This window comes from Malaclemys terrapin, chromosome 20 (genome assembly GCF_027887155.1).
Source record: "Malaclemys terrapin pileata isolate rMalTer1 chromosome 20, rMalTer1.hap1, whole genome shotgun sequence".
NCBI classification, from domain to species: domain Eukaryota; kingdom Metazoa; phylum Chordata; order Testudines; family Emydidae; genus Malaclemys; species Malaclemys terrapin.
The window spans coordinates 10288514-10309505 of record NC_071524.1 but is presented as its reverse complement, the minus strand read 5'-3'; the positions used below and the strand labels follow the sequence as shown (position 1 = coordinate 10309505).

The 20992-nt window shown below is 48.5% G+C and overlaps 1 pseudogene; it reads right to left on the bottom strand.

Annotated features, from left to right (window-relative positions):
• Positions 1–20992, bottom strand: part of LOC128826660 (deleted in malignant brain tumors 1 protein-like) — a 61464-nt pseudogene that overhangs the window by 18549 nt on the left and 21923 nt on the right.

Genomic DNA, 20992 nt, shown 5'->3' with positions numbered 1-20992 from the left:
ATGCTCTAAGGGCCCTTTACAATTCCTGTTAACCACCAACACTGCCATGAAGTGCCATGGACTACCTGCCTGGACCCATGCTTTGCACTGAAAAAAAGACCCCTCCATCTCGGGAGGATTCTCCTACTGATGATTAGCCTATTTCTCCTCCTAGCTCTGCTGTGCCTTCTGGACAGCAGGGAAAAAGGACAAGGTGAAGTGCTAGTAACCTCTTCCTTGTCCACTGACAGACCTACTGTGCCTTTGGATTTTTCTAGAAGAAGCAAAACCATTACAGAGTATGTGCTGGTAACCTCTCCCCTGTATGATGCTGAATTATGACTGTTTCAGGAAAAGAGAAGAGGAAGCACTCGCTCATTGAAACCACCAAAGTCTAGGGATTCCTGACTACAAAAGACATTAAGAACTGACCCTGGTGAAGAAACAAAGAATTATACACTGGCAGGAAGAAACTTGTGGGACCCATGCTTGGGAATGTGGTATTGATTGAATTTGGGGGTTTATTCTACAGACTGCGCCCTTTGTTTTGGATAAGTCCTTCAGCATGTATTGCCCTCCCTAATTGGATTTTAAATGACAAGTACCAAAGGCACCTTGTTGCCAGTGCCCCTGCCATCTCCTCCATTACACTATTACCCCTGTAATACATCCAAATACAGACAATGCCATATATTTGATAAAACCAATGGCCAAGGCCTTCACTCTTTAGTGATTTATTTAAATATTGTTTGGGTAAAAAAATATTTTTAAGGTTCAGGATATCCCATATAAGCAGACAATTGAGTGGAAAAAAACTGGTCAGAGGAGATAAAAGTACATGATATCACTACAAATGAACCCCAATAATCTGTCATTGAAATTGATGGGTTCTATAGTGAAGTAAATATGGTGGCTGTTCCTGGAGTTTGCAATGTGTTAGATGAAAGAGGCCCTTATTGTTATTTAGTCACCCAATTAGTGAATAATTTAATGAATACCCAAAGAGTTTGTTCTGCCACCGGAAATTTTACCTGTATTGAAATTATTCCAGTGACTGATAATGTAACCTGTACTCTATTGCAATATACCCCCCCCCATGCCATTAATATTAATGCCTCCCAGAAGTATATAACGGTGTACAACCAACAGATGTGGTATAGTACTACGGCAAAGAGAGATGTATTAGGATATAGATGGACTGTGATTAATACTATACTAGGGACTGTCAAATTTACATTGCCCTTATCCAGTTTCCAGATCCCAAATTGCTCACAGGGAGCTGCCATTAGATTAGCACAACAGAGGGTCTGGGTTAGTTCCTCTAGAAAGGAGAGGGACTTGACCAGATCCCTATGGGATGGGACTAATAGTGCAGCAGCAATTTGGGATATTTTAAAGAGCCAAGAACATGATGAGAAATTGGGGCAACTAGAAAAGGCCACTGGTCTTATTTCTGGAGCACAGCTGACCCAGGTGCAAGCTGGAGTTGATGAATTACATGTTATTTCCACCCTTAGTTAATAACCAGGAGCTGTTGACAGAGATGGTATTGAAGATCACTGAGGCTGGGAAGGTATTGCAGTGGGATTTGGCATGTTCAGAATTCAAGATTTCCTGAATGACCAGCTGATGGCCATTCGGAGTGATCTGAAGCATGAGGCATAGCCTACTGCCCTTACAGATACCTCAGAAATGCCATCTGATGTGTGGCCATGGAGACATACTTGGAGATTTTCAGGATGGAGTTGTGTATACACACAGTGCTCCTCCCAAGCATATGGGCCGGTAGGAGGGATGTGGGCTCCCACATACCGAACCCTGCTGGGTCCATGGGGAGGATGAATGTGGTACTGGATTATTCCCCATGATGTCTGGGAGATTAGACCACCTGGTATGCCTAGCCAATTTGTTGTTAGTGCTCCTGGAATAACACCCGACATTAGGATGGGGATAGGGAATGAATGGACATTTTGGCCGTTAGAACCTCCACGGCTTCAGTGTATACATAAACTGAAGCCAGGAGAAGTTGTCACTGTTCGTGACAATGTTTGCTGGGAGGGTAGGGGACAAGGAATTACCCTGACAGGACACCCACTTTTTCAAGGTAATGATAGCTGTGTGTATGTTAAAACCACCATGTTGCGAGATATACATATTAATCAAGAATCTCTGAATTACAAGGGCAAATTCATATGCTTCAAAATATATATCAAGTTGAAAAGAATGCCTTTCATACAGCTTATCGAGTGTCTACTTTATGTACTAAGTATGATGTATTGTGCTTTGTGACTAAAACTGTACAACTTGTCATAGAATGCAGTACAGTCTAGAGAAGAGTTAACTCGCACCCACAAGACAGCCTTCATGGTGGAGATATTCAGATGTGATTTTTCAGGAGACCACACATCATTAATAATTGAAAAGACACATTCAACAGGGACTGTAGTACCAGGCAGAGACAGCACAAATTCCACAGCCTTGTCTAGATCTGCGTTTTGTACTGCATTACGGTCAATCTCTCTCGAAAAATCTTCTGCCACCTTTCGGTGGTGGGCGTTCACTGATGGTTCCAGACTGAAAGACAACTGGAGACAATTGATTTTGCACTGGACCCCTTGTCAGAGACGATTCTCATACAACATATTTCAGGTGGGAATTCTGATGTGGCATGCAGCGAGGCTGACTTGCAGTTGCTCTCACTGCGGCATAGTCCTTAGCAAAGCCCACTCAAACTTTTCGGTGCACTCAAAGGCAGGTCTCCAGTGCTCTAAGTAGGACAGGCACGTTGTGTAAAAATTGTCAACTACATCGTAAAACTCCTTTTCTTTCATTTGTCTGCATTCTACAAGAGTGTGCAGTAGGTTCTTCACTTCTGTTGTGACAAATCTTTCTGCAAGCCTCTCTGATAAGTTAACATACAGGGAATGTATTTGCAGTGCCACTTCTGTCACTGACACATCGTTTTTCTCTATCATCTCCGTTATGTTTTGGAACATGGCAGTTTTGTCTGCTGACAAATAGAAGCCACAGTTGAGTGGCAGGATCATCAAAGAGTTTCTGTAGCAGTGTTGGGCATTTATCTTGAGAAAGAAAATATGCTTTAAGCCCATCAAAATTGAGAAAATCCTGTGTTGCTGGTCTAGCTGTGTAATATTACAGCAGGGTGTTTATACAGCGTAAGGAGCAGGTGGGGCAGGACTGAGGGGCCAGGACAGAGCAGGGCGGGAATTTGGGAAGGTTAGAGGGAAGCTCTCTGTATCTGTATCTGTAACCCAGCCCATTCCTTTCTATTAAGCAAGGCACCATCATGCAGCTGCACTCAGTTCTGCAACTTATCTACACACTAGAAGCTGTAATGATCATTTACTGAGGGCCCGAGCTGGCTGCTGCACAGAGAGACGGGGCCTGGTGCCCCGAGCTCCGGGGGCATTGGGCACAGAGAGAGGAGACAGGTCCTGGTGCCCTGAGCTCAGGGGGCATCAGGCACAGACACACAGATGGGGCCTGGTGCCCTGAGATCAGGCTGTATTGGGCACAGACAGATGAGAACACCAGGCTTTACCAGGGCCTGGTGCATCAGGAACAGGCAGACACCCATAGTCAATCTCTCCCCATACCTCATTTAAATGTTGGGATGGTCGTGTCATGGGGAAGGAACCGACTGTCCCAGTGCACCAGACAATGGCTCTGCAGGGCGCACCACATGCTGTCTGCATGGCTGGGCACGGATGGGCATGGGAGCTGCTGGGAGCTACACCAGGGAAAGCTGGGGCTGGGGTGGAGCAGGGGAGCCTTCCAAGTTAGCTGGGGGGACAATGGTGCCAGGGGCCCCACAGGGGGAGTGGAGACCCCCAGCCCCCAGACAAGCCCCATCAGCGTCCCCACAGTCCAGGCAGCTGGCAGCCCTGGGGCTGCTTTGTGCAGGATCCCACCAGCCCATCTCTCACTGCAGGCAGAGACCAGCCCAGCCTGGCTGGCATGCGGCTCTCACAGTACCACGTCTTCCCTCACCAGATAGGTCATCTCGCTGTCGGGGTCCTCCGGGGGCTCTGGATTTGCCGCACCCTGGGGCTGGGGCGGGGTCCCTGGAGCCCCCAGCTTCTCCAGGTGCACATGGCCTGCAAGCAAGAGGACAGGGTGAAGCACCCGGGCCAATGACCTTTGCCCCCAGCCCCACCTCACCCAGGTGCCAGGGCGCCTTGTGAATGGGACCCCACCGTAGGATTGCCAACTTTCAAATCGCACAAAGCTGAACACCCCTACGACTACCCTTCTCCAAGGCCCCGCCCCCACTCGCTCCATGCCCCCTCCCTCCATCGCTCACTCTCCCCGACCCTTATGCACTTTCACCTGACTGGAGCAGGGTGGTTGGGTGGGGGGGAGGAGGTGAGGGCTCCGGCTGGGGCTGTGGGCTCTGAGGCGTGGGGGGGGGGATGAGGGGTTTGGGGTGCAGGAGGGAGCTGGGACAGGGGTTGGGATGTGTGTGGGGCGGGACAGGCTCCAGGAGGGAGTGTGTCGGAGGGGTCTTCAGGTTGGAGCCAGGGGTGAGGGTCTGGGAGGGGGCTAGGGGTGCGAGGTCCCTGTGTCGCTTACTGTGGCTCCCAGGAAGCGGCCACCAGGTCCTTGCGGCCACTAAATGCATGGGCGGCCAGGGAGGCTCTGCGCACTGCGTTCGCATCTGCAGGCACCGCCCTCACAGCTCCCATTGGTTGCGGTTCCCAGCCAATGAGAGCTGTGGAGCCAGCACTCGGGGCGGAGGCAGCGTGTGGAGCCTGCCATAGCCCCGGACCCCGACTGCGCCATTGACTGGAGCTGCCATGGTCGTCTTTCGAACGGGTGTTCCGGTCGAAAACCGGATGACTGGCAACCCTACACCACTGCCAGGGCAGGGCTGTAGGGACGGGGCAACCGCAGGCCGGGACACTGGGCCTGTGCGTGGCAGCCAGAGCAGGGTCCCCAGCAGCTGTGAGAGCAGCAGGTCTCCAGGCAGGGAGGTAGCGCAGGGCCTGGACAGGGCACTGGGCTGCCACTCAGGGGTACTGGGTTCCAGCTGGGGCTGGACTCCAGAGTCAGGAGGGCAACCCTCATCCCAGCCCCGCTTCCTTGCAGTGCTGTGCTCCGGGTTCAGGGCTCTTACCCAGGGGGTTCCCAGCAGCTCTGTCCCGCCGCATCCTCCAGCAGAGCAGGACTCCGCAGATCAGCACCACGACAGCACCCAGGCCGAGGAGCACAGAGCAGAGCAGCCCGGAGCCTGTGGAGAGAGCCAGGCAGTGAGCTATGCTCCCCCGCATGGACCTGCTACAAACATGGGGCTGACCCCTGCCTCTGCCCCACAGCCCCTGAGACTGACTCTCTCCCCTCCCAGAGCCCCCTGCCAAGGCTGATTCCATCCCCTCCCCAATAACTCCCCATGGCCTGTCTCTGTCCACATCCCATGGGCCCCCCCACGGCTGACTCCCTCTCCTTCCCCTCAGTCCCTATTTGCCTGACTCTGTCCCCCACTCCACAGCCCCCATCCTGAGGACACCTCCCTGCCCCACCCCACAGCCCCACCCGGGATTGAGTTCCTTGCCCTCAGAACCTTGGGTGGCCAACCCCACCCCCTCTGCCACAGGCCCTGGGGAGGAGGGTGGAGTGTGGGGCAGTGCAGGACCCTGCGCTGGAGGTGGCTAAGGGGTAGGGTTGCCAACTGCCTAATCACACAAACCCAAACACTCTTGCCGCACACCTGTCCCCTGCTCCTTCCCCAAGGCCATGCCCCTTCTCACTCCATCCCCCCTCCCTCTGTTGCTCGCTCTCCCAAGTCCTCACTCACTTTCACCAGACTGAGGCAGGGGGTTGGTGCGGGAGGGGATGTGGGCTCTTGGAGGGAGTTTGGGTGCAGGAGGCGGCTCAGGCCGGGGGCCGGGGTGCAGGAGGGAGTGCAGAATCTGGGAGGTAGTTTGGGTGCAGGAGGGAGCTCAGGATGGGAGCTGGGTGCAGGATGGGGTGCAGAATCTGGGAGAGAGTTTGGGTGCAGCATAGGACTCAGGGCTGGGGGTTGGGGTGCAGGAGGCGGCTCAGTGCTGGGCTGCCCCCAGGGACCATTCCCAGCCCAAGGAGTCGGAGGGAGGGGGATGTGTTATAGAGAGGGTGGGGACACTAACTCCCAGAGGCCTCTCCCCAGCTTCTCCCACAGGCCCTGTCCCTCAGACTCCTTCCCAGGCCCTGCCCCCAGACTCCTCCCCCAGGCCCCACAGGCTCTCTGCCCCCCAGATCTGTGCTCTGGGTCTGCCTGCATGGGTAGCAGCCTCCAGCACAGGACCGAGGGCTGGCAGGAGAGGGAGTCCTGTGGTGGAGGAGGCTGCTCAGAGACCCAGGAGTGGTGCCCCAGGCTGACCAAGGCTGTGGGAACCTCTGGGACAGTCAGTAACCTTGGCCAGGGTGTCACTCCCACCCACCCCGTGTCTGCAGGAACATGGGCATGGCTACGGAGCTGGGCACTCACCGGCCTGCCCAGCACACACCACGCTGGCCTTGGAGCCACGGCCACACAGCCCAGGACCCAGCCGGCTCAGCTGGCACTCGCTGATGAGAGACTCCTGGCCCGAGCAGCTCACGCCATCCAGCCAGACATCGCCGGCCCCGTGGCCGAACTGAGCAACCCCCAGGGCTGACAGCGCCGTGCCGCAGCCCAGCTGCTTGCACACCACTCCCGCCTCCGTCAGGCCCCAGCCGGCATCACACACGGCACCCCAGGTGTCGTTAATCAGCACCTCCACTCGCCCGGAGCAGGGGCTTGGGCCACTCATCAGCCGCAGCCTCAGCTGGCCCTGATCTGAAACACAAAGCACAGGGCATGAGAGGCTGTTCCCAGCCGCCAGGCGCCCGGATACACAGCACCGCACGCGGATGGGGTGTGTGTGTCTGCACAGAGCAGAGAGGAGCCATTTCTATTTCATCCCACCTGTGTGCATGTGTGCGCGCACTCACACACTCACACACACATGCACTCCCCCATACACATGCTGCCTCACAAGCAGACACATACACAGAGTCCCATGCACAACCCCCATACGTCGTTATGCACACACACACATTGCCTCAAATACACACACTGTCACATGCACACATACTGCCATTAGGGTTGCCAACTAATCGCAGAAACCCAAACACTCTTGCCCCGCCACCTTCTCCGAGGCCCCGCCCCCGCTCACTCCATCCTCCCTCCCTCCGTCGCTCACTCTCCCCCACCCTCACTTTCATCCGGTTGGGGCAGGTGGTTGGGGTGCAGGAGAGGGTGTGGGGTGCAGGCTTCGGGAGGGAGTTTGGGTGCGGGAGGGGGCTTAGGGCTGGGGCAGGTGGTTGGAGTGCAGGAGGGGGATGGGAACTGCTGCCAATGGGAGCTGCAGAGTCAGCACTCAGGACGGGGCAGTGCGCAGAGACCACCTGGGCACCCCTTCATCTAGGAGCAAGAGGGATATGCTGGTCGCTCCTGGGAGCCATGTGGAGCCAGGGCAGGTAGGCTGCCTGCCTTAGCTCTGCTCCGCTGCTGGACTTTTAGCACTTAAAATCTCCCGGATTGGTTTCAGTAGCCTCTGGGAGATGGAGGCCGATTCTGGGAGACTCTCAGGCAGTCAGGGAGGGTTGGCAACCCTAACTGCCACACATGTATGCAAATATCCATAGATTGTTCCGTGCACACCCCTTCACACACACACACACACACACACACACACACGCTGCCACAAACAGGTACAGACAATCACACACAAACCCCAAAACACACACACACATCCACACACCAACACACCTAGGCTGACTCCCAGGGGTTAGCACCCTCTGCAGAGCCCCCACCCCACTTCCAGCAGCACAGGCTCCTTCCGCCCTGGGTGTTACCTGAGCACACAACACTGGCATCTTCTCCAGGGTTACAGCCATGCTCTCCCCAAGGCTTAGCCTTGCATTTGGTGAGGGCAGCTTCTGCCCCTGTGCACTGAACCTCATCCAGCCACACACGGTCAGATCCTTGTCCAAAGTGAGCCCCACGTGGCACTGATAATGCCGTCCCACAGACCAGCTGCCTGCACACGACTTCAGCCTCGGACAAGTCCCAGCTGCCATCACACACGGTTCCCCACTGCTGGTTGTGAAGCACCTCGACTCTCCCAGCGCAGCGACTCGGGCCGTTCACCAGTCGGAGCGGAGCCACTTCTGAGATGCCTGAGCCTGCAAACAACCAAGGGAATAAACATTGAGGGAGGTTCCTGTGCATCTGATCTCTAGTGACACAGGGAATGTAGCGCCTTGAGACACAGGACTGGCTGGAGAGGCAGACTCTGGAAATTGAGAGAAAGGAAAATGCCGGCTGCTTTCTGTTTTGTACTGTGTTCAGGGAAACAGGACTTTGTAAATAAATCAAATCGCACTGAAGAAACACTTGACTTGTGTAATCAATTTCTCCTATTAAAGAAACCCATCAAGGCCCCACTATGGCTAATGCAACAATTGGGCAACACTCCGCATTTAGGAAGAGCAGAGTGGGCCCATGGCAGTGGGAGTTGGCACCCTGAATTGCTTTACAGTTAGTGAGCACTCAACAGTGCTGGAGATGAAAAGTGTAGGGAACACTGTTCCCATTGCACCATGGCAAGAGGGGTCTGCAAAGCCCCCCAGCTCAAAGACCAGCGTGAACAGCACTTTGAACACCCGCTGCAATGTGTAGAAAGACACTCTGTGTTGCTCTTGGGGATCCATCTATGGGAGCCTGCAGGGGTCTCGTGCTGCCACGAGAAAAACACCCCTGGAGTTTCTAAGAATGATCAGTGATAATTTTCTAACACAACAAGTATGGCCCCTGACTCAGGCTGGGCCTACAGAAGACTGACGGATAAAGGAGAATTTATCACAGAATTACAAATGGGAAGGTGCAGAGCTGCAAGTGATCCGGACCTGAGCATACTGGCTATGTGCAAACACAAAACTTAGTAAAGCATTTGATATGGTTGTGACATTGTGCAGTCTATATGGTTTTATTAAAAAAATGATAATTAGTGAATATAATGTAACTGGAATATGCTTGATGCAAAAAGTCTCTTGTAAGGTATCATTACAAAGCTTATAATCTACTGACTGTGATCATCGTATTTGTATAAATGTACCACTCTTGTATCTAAAACTAGAAATATAAAGTATAACTCTGAGGGCCTATTGTAATTATGCAAAATGTGGGCCATTAATGGTGGTTTGGAATCTTGATGACTCCTATTAACTAGGACAATTGTCTGCAGATGGCTCTGTTTTACCTGTGAGTCTTCCTGTATACCTGTGTGCTGGCAAGTGGGTAATGTAGTCTTGCAGTGACATGTGATCATGTCATCTGGACTGGAATCTATCTTTAACCTGGTGCTTTTTCAGTGAGGGGGGGTAGAAACCCAGAGGGACAAAGGGTTCCTGCCTTATGAAAAAGATATAAAGGGGTGGGACAGAATAGAAAGGAGGAGAGGAGCCATCATGAAGAATCCCCTAGTTATCACCTGAGCAGGAACAAGAGCTGTACCGGGGAAAGAATTGGAAGGTGTCCAGTCTGAGAAAAAACTTACTGAAGCATCTCTGAGGGTGAGATTATCTGTATTCAGTTTGATTAGACATAGATTTGTGCATTTTATTTTTTCTTGGTGAGTTACTTTGTTCTGTCTGTAACTACTTGGAAACACTTAAATCCTACTGTCTGTATTTAATAAAATCACTTTTTACTTATTAATTAACTCAGAGTATGTATTAATACCTGGGGGAGCAAACAACTGTACATATCTTTCTATCAGTGTTATAGAGGGTGAACAATTTATGAGTTTACCCTATATAAGCTTTATACAGGGTAAAACAGATTTATTTGGGTTTAGACCCCATTGGGAGTTGGGTATCTGAGTGCTAAAGACAAGCACACTTCTGTGAGCTGCTTTCAGGTAAACTTGCAGCTTTGGGGCAAGTAATTCAGAGCCTGGGTCTGTGTTGGAGCAGACGGGAGTGTCTGGCTCAGCAAGACAGGGTGCTGGAGTCCTGAGCTGCAAGGGAAAACAGGAATAGAAGTAGTCTTGGCACATTAGGTGGCAGCTCACAAGGGGGTTTCTGTGATCTAACCCATCACAATGGTCTCCCATTATATTCTTGTCGATAAACTAGGCAAATACAACTTAGATCGGGCTACTATAAGGTGGGTGCATAACTGGCTGGATAACCATACTCAGAGAGTAGTTATAAATGGTTCACAATCCTGCTGGAAAAGTATAACAAGTGGGGTTCTGCAGGGGTCTGTTTTGGGACCGGCTCTGTTCAATATCTTCATCAACGACTTAGATATTGGCATAGAAAGTACGCTTATTAACTTTGCAGATGATACCAAACTGGGAGGGATTACAACTGCTTTGGAGGATAGGGTCATAATTCAAAATGATCTGAATAAATTGGAGAAATGGTCTGAGGTAAACAGGATGAAGTTTAATAAAGACAAATAAAGTGCTCCACTTACGAAGAAAAAATCAGTTTCACACATACAGAATGGGAAGAGACTGTGTAGGAAGGAGTACGGCAGAAAGGGATCTAGGGGTTATAGTGGACCACAAGCTAAGTATGAGTCAACAGTGTGATGCTGTTGCAAAAAAAAGCAAACATGATTCTGGGATGTATTAACAAGTGTGTTGTGAGCAAGACACGAGAAGTCATTCTTCCGCTATACTCTGCGCTGGTTAGGCCTCAACTGAAATATAGTGTCCAGTTCTGGGCACCGCATTTCAAGAAAGATGTGGAGAAATTGGAGAGGGTCCAGAGAAGAGCAACAAGAATGATTAAAGGTCTAGAGAACATGACCTATGAAGGAAGGCTGAAAGAATTAGGTTTGTTTAGTTTGGAAAAGAGAAGACTGAGAGGGGACATGATAGCAGTTTTCAGGTATCTAAAAGGATGTCATAATGAAGAGGGAAAAAACTTGTTCATCTTAGCCTTTAAGGATAGAACAAGAAGCAATGGGCTTAAACTGCAGAAACAGAGGTTTAGGTTGGACATTAGGAAAAAGTTCCTAACCATCAGGGTGGTTAAACATTGGAATAAACTGCCTAGGGAGGTTGTGGAATCTCCATCTCTGGAGATATTTAAGAGTAGGTTAGATAAATGTCTATCAGGATGGTCTAGACAGTATTTGGTCCTGCCATGAGGGCAGGGGACTGGACTCGATGACCTCTCGAGGTCTCTTCCAGTCCTAGAATCTATGAATCTATGCCCTGACAGCAGTGATGGGTTGTACCAGATGTTTGTTGCCCCCTGCTGGAGGCCCCAGCACTTCGGCACACCCTGCCCTAACAGGCTGCCCTGCTGGAAGGGAAGAGCAGTGAGTTGAGACCTCCAGGGGTTGCTTTGAGCCATCTACCACAATCAGCTTCAGGCAGAATCAGCGAGAGTTGGTCCCTCGTTACCTAGAAGCATGGGGAGCAGACAGAGGTCAGGGCCCAGTAGGCCAGATGAAAAGGGCTGGCTCCTTCTAGCAGCCCATTCTGGTGAAGCTGGATCAGGGAGGGCCAGTGGGCCAGTTTCCCAAAGCTGAAAACAATTATGAGCAACACCGGCTGGAAATTGGTAGTTGCTGACCGTGTATGACACTTTCCCAAAGCATGTGGTGCTGCAGTGACTGAAAGGTAAAAGGACTGAAACAGCTATGACTGCATTGATGAAACAGGTAGAGTTGCAATTCATCCCACCAGGCTGTGTCTGCAGTCATGAGGAGAAGGAATTTGTATCACGGTTACTACAAGAGGTTTGCTGAGAACTCCAGATAACCGAGGTGAGTACCAGTGTTGTCTATCCTGTGGGTAAAAGGGCAGTGGAGAGAGTAAATTACACCATTGGTTCCATTCTTACAGCCTGAGTCGATGAAGACCAACAAGACTGGGAAATGAAGATATCGTTTGTTATCTTAGCACAGCCATCAATCAACTATCCCTTACTCTGCTTCTGGGATAATTTGTGGACCTTGCAAACCCAGGCTTCCCAGTGACTTGATGTTCAGCAGCAAGAACTGGCCAGGCCCCCTGCACCTGTACAGGTTAGAGATACACTGGAGTCTTAGGGCAGGTCGACACTATAAACTTGCATCAGCGTTTCTGATGAAGACGCTCTAAGCCAGGGGGGTTTAACCTTTTTTCATTTGCGGACCTTGAAATATTTCGAATGGAGGTGGGGTCCCCTTTGGAAATTTCAGACATAGTCTGTGGACCCTCAGGGGTTCATGGACCACAGGCTGAAAACCACGGTTCTATGGTAACGACAACCTTTTGTTGACCCCTTAGGCATAGTCTGCAGACACCCGGAGCTCACAGACCACAGATTGAAAAACACTGAAGTATCATAGAATATCAGGGTTGGAAGGGACCTCAGGAGGTCATCTAGTCCAACCCCCTGCTCAAAGCAGGACCAATTCCCAACTAAATCATTCCAGCCAGGGCTTTGTCAAGCCAGGCCTTAAAAACCTCCAAGGAAGGAGATTCCACCACCTCCCTAGGTAACGCATTCCAGTGCTTCACCACCCTCCTAGTGAAATAGTGTTTCCTAATATCCAACCTAGACCTCCCCCACTGCAACTTGAGACCGTTGCTCCTTGTTCTGTCATCTTCCACCACTGAGAACAGCCGAGCTCCATCCTCTTTGGAACCCCCCTTCAGGTAGTTGAAAGCAGCTATCAAATCCTCCCTCTTTCTTCTCTTCTGGAGATTAAACAATCCCAGTTCCCTCAGCCTATCCTCATAAGTCATGTGCTCCAGACGCCTAATCATTTTTGTTGCCCTCCGCTGGACTCTTTCCAATTTTTCCACATCCTTCTTGTAGTGTGGGGCCCAAAACTGGACACAGTACTCCAGATGAGGCCTCACCAATGTCGAATAAAGGGGAACGACCCCGTTCCTCGATCTACTGGCAATGCCCCTACTTATACAGCCCAAAATGCCGTTAGCCTTCTTGGCAACAACAGCACACTGTTGACTCATATCCAGCTTCTCATCCACTGTGACCCCTGGGTCCTTTTCTGCAGAACTGCTACCTAGCCATTTGGTCCCTAGTCTGTAGCAGTGCATAGGATTCTTCCATCCTAAGTGCAGGACTCTGCACTTGTCCTTGTTGAACCTCATCAGGTTTTTTTTTGGCCCAATCCTCTAATTTGTCTAGGTCCCTCTGTATCCGATCCCTACCCTCCAGTGTATCTACCACGCCTCCCAGTTTAGTATAATCTGAAAACTTGCTGAGAGTGCAGTCCACACCATCCTCCAGGTCATTAATAAAGATATTAAACAAAACCGGCCCCAGGACCGACCCTGTATGCCGAGGGGAGAGCGCTCTGGTCGGCTTATTAACTCCATCTCCATGAGAGGCAGTAGCTATGTCCTCGGGAGATGCTATTCTGCCAACATAGCACTTTCTACAAGGGGAGTTGAGGTCGGTGTAACTACGTCCCTCAGGGGTATGGATTTTTTACAGCCCTGAGCAACGTAGTTATACTGAAGTAATTGTGTAGCGTAACCCTGGCCTTATCTCAGTGGTCTGAGGACAGCATTCCAGCAGGTGGAGGAAAAGATGAGCTGGACAGGAGCGTGCCAGACACGAGATGCCAGGAGAGAGGAGAATGGAATGCCAGTACAGGAAGGACAGAAGGTGCAGCAGCGGCTACACAATTGGAAAAAGCATCCTGGAAAAGAATCCCAAACTTACTCCTTTTTGGAGGGGACTTTACATGATCATTAAAAGCTGAACAATTTATCCTTGCTGATACCAAAGGCAAGAGCATGCAGCTTACCTCAGCAACTGCTATCTTCTACAGACAGCCTGTCCACAACAGATAGGCCTCACCAAGAGGGCATGAACCCTGAACTCACTGATAATCTAGATCCAACTACGACTGATGTCTCCATGAGTGAATATAGGACTCGAGCAGGCAGAGTGACAAGGAAACCTGTGTGGATGGCAGAGTACCTGGGTTCCTATGAGTTATCGTTTTAAATTTTCATTTAACAGGCAGAGGGGAGGGGAAGGCTCTAGTGATCAGTGCAGACAGCACGAATACCAACTGATGGGGCTGATGCTGAATCTTTATCTTAGTCTTAAGTTACAGAGAATGATGCAGAGAAGGAGCAAAGAAGCCCGGACACAGCCAGAGAATCGCTGATCATGTGTTCTTCTGAAACACGCAAAGAGCTTTGGGGTCAGGGTGAGCTGAAAGAGACTTTGAACTGTGAGCAACGAAACTCTCTCCTTTTGTTTGATTTCTGCTGTGTTCAGCGAGACGGGACTTTGTACATGCTTTGTAAATAACCAGGACTGTGTTGCAGAAATCCAGCAATGTTAATAACTGTTTTCCTCCTCTTACTTGATATTCCCCCACTTATACATCACAGGATCACATTCGCCCACTTAGCTACAGAATCTTCAATCTCTCCTTCTATCAGAAACAACCCACTTGGAGCTGAAAATTAGCTAACTGCTCAGATCAAAAAGGAGTAACTACAGTAAAAAGTAGTATTTGTAATGTATCAGGAACATACAGAAATCCTAGGAATGGCCTAGATCCTATGCATGGCAGGGATGGTAAAATTGTCAATAAGCATGCAGAAAAGGCAGACACGGGAGATCAACATTTCTGTTTTGCCTTTGAGAAGAAGCAGGATTACAGGTTCAGTTGATAAATATAACAGTATTTATATACTATACGTGAGCATGATCTGAATGAGGCAAAGGACACTTGCCCAACATACTCTGGGGTGGGTATTTGCTCATGGTCATATGCTTTCGAATGGTGGTTGTGGTGTGTTCCCAAATTAATGCTGGTTCCTTTTGCCTTTTTATTAGATATTTTCTTTGCTATACGCAGAGTCAGTGCTTGCAAGTTGGCAAGTATTGCCTTTGCGAAGTGCCCAAGGTGATGTTTAATTTCCCCAGATCAGTGGGTAGGGGCTCGAGACGGTTCTGTTTTGCTTTGTTTTGTATTATGTTTCTTCTGTTTTGTATGGACCCTAACCCTTGCTGCCAGCTCCACCTGCCAGAAGGTTACACATACTTAGACTCTGTAAGGAGTTTGACATTCTGATAAGAAATATTAACACTATACAGAACCAACATAGCCCAGATCGGTCTCAAAAATAATTGTAAATGGGGAATCATCGTCCTATTGGGGGTGTTTCTGGTGGGGTCTCACAGGGATGTGGTCTTGATCCAGTGCTATTCAATATCTTTATCAGTGATCTAGAAGAGAATATCAATTCATTGTTGGTAAAGTCTGCAGGAGACACAAAGATTAGTGGAGCGGTAAACAATGATGAGGCCAGGTCCTTTCTACATAGCAAACTAGGTCACTTCGTAATATGGACTCATTTGAACAACGTGTATTTAAACACAGACAAGTGTGAGGTCACACACCTAGGAACAAAGGCCCATGTCTTCAAGGGTATTTAGGTGCCTAAGTCCCATTGACTGCACTGGGAGGTGGCTGCCTTAGTCCCTTTTGGGATATAGGCCAAAGAATGTAGGTCACATGTACAGTACAGGGGACTGTAATGTGGAAAGGAATGACTCCGCAAAGAATTTAGTGGTCATGGTAGAAACCAACTGAACATGAGCTCTCTGCTCAGTGCTGTAGCTAGGAGGGCCACTGCAATCCCAGGATGTATAAATTGGAGATAATGTTGAGTAGGATCAGGGAAGTAGTATCACCTTGGTGTATGGCATTAGCGAGACCATTACTGGATGTTGTATCCAGCTCTGGTGTCCACTCTTCAAACGGGATGGTGACCAATTGGAAAGGGTTCAGAAAAGAGTGCCAAGTAGGGTCTGAGTTCTGGAAAACCTGCATCACAATGAAAAAAATGTGTGAAGCTCTGTCATAGAATCATAGAAGATGAGGGTTGGAAGAGACCTCAGGAGGTCATCTAGTCCAACCCCCTGCTCAAAGAAGGACCAACACCCACTAAATCATCCCAGCCAGGGCTTTGTCAAGCCGGGCCTTAAAAACCTCTAAGGATGGAGATTCCACCACCTCCCTAGGTAACCCATTCCAGTGCTTCTCCACCCTCCTAGTGAAATAGTGTTAAATTTGCAAATGAATTTTAGTTCTGCAGTTTCTCTTTGAAGTCTGTTTCTGAAGTTTTTTTGTTCAAAGTATGGCTACTTTTAAATCTGTTATAGAATGTCTATAGAAGACTGAAGAGTTCTCCTACTGGCTTTTGTATGTTACCATTCCTGATGTCCTGATGTCTTCTTCTTCATTTTCAAATTTAACACCATTAATTTGGGCTTGAACAGGGACTGGCTGGCTCACTACAAAAGCAGCTTTCCCTCTCCTGGAATTGACACCTCCTCATCAATTATTGGGAGTGGACCACATCCACCCTGATCGAATTGGCCCTGTCAATACTGATTCTCCACTTGTGAGGTAACTCCCTTCTCTTCATGTGTCAGTATATAATGCCTGCATCTGTAATTTTCACTCCATGCATCTGAAGAAGTGGGTTTTTTACTCATAAAAGCTTATGCCCAAATATATCTGTTAGTCTTTAAGGTGCCACCGGACGCCTTGTTGTCCTCTTAATACCAGCTGCCAACTAGACATTGAGCTGTTGATCACTACCCGTTGAGCCCGGCAATCTAGACAGCTTTCTATCCACCTTTTAGTCCATTCATCCTATTTAGTTCAATTTAGAGAAAGTTAAGAGTTGACTTGATTACATTCTATCAGTTCCTTATCGGAGGTCACAGAGGGCTCTCAAATCCAGCAGGCAAAACCAGAATGAGATCCAGTGACAGAAGCTAGATATATTCAGAAATATCAGGGCATTGATACCAGTGAGGTTAATTAATTATTGTGCCATAGCGGGGCAGGGGATCATAGATTCATTGATTCCAAGGCTAAATAAATAAACTAGGCAAATACAGCTTAGATGGGGCTACGATAAGGTGGGTGCATAACTGGCTGGATAACCGTACTCAGAGAGTAGTTATTAATGGTTATTTCCAACCCTGCTGGAAAGGTATAACAAGTGGGGTTCCGCAGGGGTCTGTTTTGGGACCGGCTCTGCTCAATACCTTCATCAATGGCTTAGATATTGGCATAGAAAGTACGCTTATTAAGTTTGCAGATGATACCAAACTGGGAGGGATTGCAACTGCTTTGGAGGATATGGTCACAATTCAAAATGATCTGAACAAATTGGAGAAATGGTCTGAGGTAAACAGGATGAAGTTTAATAAAGACAAATGCAAAGTGCTCCACTTAGGAAGGAAAAACCAGTTTCACACATAGAGAATGGGAAGAGACTGTGTAGGAAGGAGTACAGCAGAAAGGGATCTAGGGGTTACAGTGGACCACAAGCTAAATATGAGTCAACAGTGTGATGCTGTTGTACAAAAATCATACGTGATTCTGGGATGCATTAACAGGTGTGTTGTGAGCAAGACGCGAGAAGTCATTCTTCCGCTATACTCTGCGCTGGTTAGGCCTCAACTGAAATATAGTGTCCAGTTCTGGGCACCGCATTTCAAGAAAGATGTGGAGAAATTGGAGAGGGTCCAGAGAAGACCAACAAGAATGATTAAATGTCTAGAGAACATGACCTATGAAGGAAGGCTGAAAGAATTAGGTTTGTTTAGTTTGGAAAAGAGAAGACTGAGAGGGGACATGATAGCAGTTTTCAGGTATCTAAAAGGGTGCCATAATGAGGGAAAAAACTTGTTCATCTTAGCCTCTAAGGATAGAACAAGAAGCAATGGGCTTAAACTGCAGAAACGGAGGTTTAGGTTGGACATTAGGAAAAAGTTCCTAACCGTCAGGGTGGTTAAACATTGGAATAAACTGCCTAGGGATGTTGTGTAATCTCCATCTCTGGAGATATTTAAGAGTAGTTTACATAAATGTCTATCAGGGATGGTCTAGACAGTATTTGGTCCTGCCATGCGGGCAGGGGACTGAACTCGATGACCTCTTGAGGTCCCTTCCAGCCCTAGAATCTATAAATCTATAAACGTACCTTTGTGTTCATCTACTCTGATCCTAGAGCAGAGCTTTTACAGAAACAGCCATTCTTGACTCAATAATTGTCAGCGATAGAGAATCCACCACAACCCGTGGTAAATTGTGCCGGTGGTTAATTACCCTCACCATTCTAAATGTATGCCTCCTTTCCACTCTGAATTTGTCTAGCTTCAACTTCAAGCCATTGGATCCTGTTCTACCTTTCTCTGCTAGATTGAAAAGCCCTTTACTAAATATTTATTCCCCAGGTAGATTCTTGTAGACTGGTTTGTGATCAAGTCACCTCTTACCCTTCTCTTTGTTAATAGATTGAGCTCCTTGAGCCTATCACTGTAAGGCAGGTTTTCTTATCCTTTAATCATTCTTGTGGCTCTTCTATGACCCTCTCCAATTTATCAACATCCTTCCTGGATTATGGGCACCAGAACTGAATACTGTATTCCTGCAATGGCCACAGCAGTGCCAAATATACAAGTAAAATATCCTTTCTACTCCTGCTAATGATTCCTCTCTTTATATATCCCAGGTTTGCATTAGCCCTTTTGACCACAGAGTCTCAGTGGGAGCTCATGCCCAACTGATTGTCCACCATGACCTGGAAATCTGTTTCTGAGTCACTGTTTCCCAGGATATAATCCCCCATCATGTAAACATGATCTACATTCTTTGTTCCTAGATGTAGATATTTACATTTCAATGTATATTCTTTGCTTGCACCTAGTTTACCAAGCAATCCAAATCAGGCTGAATCAGTAACCTGTGCACTTCATTATTTACCACTCCCCCAATTTTTGTATCATCTTCAAATTTTAACACCTATGATTTTATATTTTCTTCTAAGTCATTTATAAAAATGTTAAATATCATAGGTCCAAGAACCACTCTCTGCCATGTGTGCCATGTTAATTTTATACTGTTCTAGTTTTTTAATCAAAATGTTCTGTGGTACCTTACAGAAGTCTAAGTCTAGTTCATCCACACTATTACCTTTATCAACCAAACGGGTAATCTCATAAAAAAAATATCAAGTTAGTTTGACAAGATCTATTTTCCATAAACCCATGTTCATTTCCTTTAATGACATTACCCTCCTTTAATTCTTTATTGTTCAACTCCCATATCAGCCACTTCTTTATCTTGCCTGGGATTGACGTTAGGCTGACAGGCCTGTAATTAGCCAAGTTATCCCTTTTACTCTTTTTAAAAATTGGAACAACATTAGCTTTCTTCCAGGCTGCTGGAGCTTTCCTAGTCCTCCCAGACTTATTGAAAATTAATAATAACTGTCCAGCATGCTCCATACTTGGCTGTTTTAAAACCCTTGGATTCAAATTATCTGGACCTGCTGATTTTAAACTATCTACCTTTCGTGGCTTCTGTTTAACATCCTCCTGATACATTAGTGGAATAGACAGAGTGTTATCATCACCATATGGCGAGACTATATGATCTCTTTTTCCCAAATACAGACAAAAATATTTATTGAACACTTCTGCTCTGTCCGCATTGTTATTGATATTTCTACCATTTCCATCTAAGCATGGACTGATATCATTGTCAGGATTCTTTTGGTTCTTAATATATTTTAAAAATGCCTTCTTGTTGTTATTTACTCTGCTGGCCATAGATTTCTTATTCCGTCACTTTGCTTCCCTTATCAATTTTCTACTAACTAGAACAATCAAATGGGGATGAAGGCCTCTCCACATAGCACACATACCCCTCTCTGCAGTAGAGGCCCATAGCACAGTGATGGGGCTCTGGGGTCAGCACTAACTCAGACAGGAAAGCATGCTCTATTGAGCTTCCCAACAGGCTCTCTGCAGCATCAACAGTGCAAGGGAAAGCAAGAGTTACCTGAGCACACAACACTGGAATCTTCTGCATAATTGAAGTTATGGTCTCCCCAAGACCTAGCCCTGCATTCGGAGACGGCAACTTCTGTCCCTGTGCAGTTAACATCATCCCCCCAGGGACAGTTAGATCCATGTCCAAACTGAGCCCCATGTGGCGCTGATAACGGTGTCCCACTGCCCAGCACACAACTCCAGCATCACGTAAGTCCCAGCTGCCATCACACCCAGTTCTCCACTGCTGGTTATGAAACACCTCGACTCTCCCAGCCCAGCGATTGTGGCCATTCACTAGCTGGAGCAAAGGAACTTCTGAGATTCCTGAGCCTTCAAACACCCAAGGGAATAAACACTCAGGGAGGTTCCTGTGCCTCTGATTGCTAGAGACGCTGGGGAACATAGTTCCTTCCACTGAAGGGTCTGAATGGGCTCCGCACACAGCGACTGCCTGACCCGGGCTAAATCACCACCACTGACATCCAGCTCTCATGGTTGTCCCTGAGCTGCTCCCTGCAGCACAGGCCCTTAGCACCACACTGGAGTGTTGGGGTCAGCACTGACTGTGAGGGCAGAGCGCTCCCTGCTGAGACCCCCTCACCCTCCCTGCACCATGGTGATGGATGTGGGTTACCTGAACACATAACACCGGCATCTTTTCTGTGGTGAAAGTTATGGATTCCCCAAGGCTTAGCCAGGCATTCACTGCAGGAAACTTCCGATCCTCTGCAGTGAACATTGTCCTGCCAGATGGGATCAGACCCTCGCCCAGATCAAGCCCTGCCTAGGGCTGATAACGCCGTCCCGCAGCCCAGCTGCCTCCACATGACGGCAGCATCAGGTAACTGCTAGTTGCCATCACACACGGTTCCCCACTGCTGATTGTGAAGCACCTCGACTCTCCCAGCGCAGGGATTTGGGCCATTCACCAATCCGAATGGAGCAAAGCCCAGACTGTCTGAGCCTGCAAATACCCCAAGGGTAAATGACTCAAAGAGATTCCTGTGCCTCTGATCACTAGTGACACTGGGAAACTTAGCGCCTCCCGCTGACAGGTCTGAACAGCCTCTAAACACAGCACCTGCCTATCAAGGACTCACTCCCTACCACTGACATGCAGCCACTT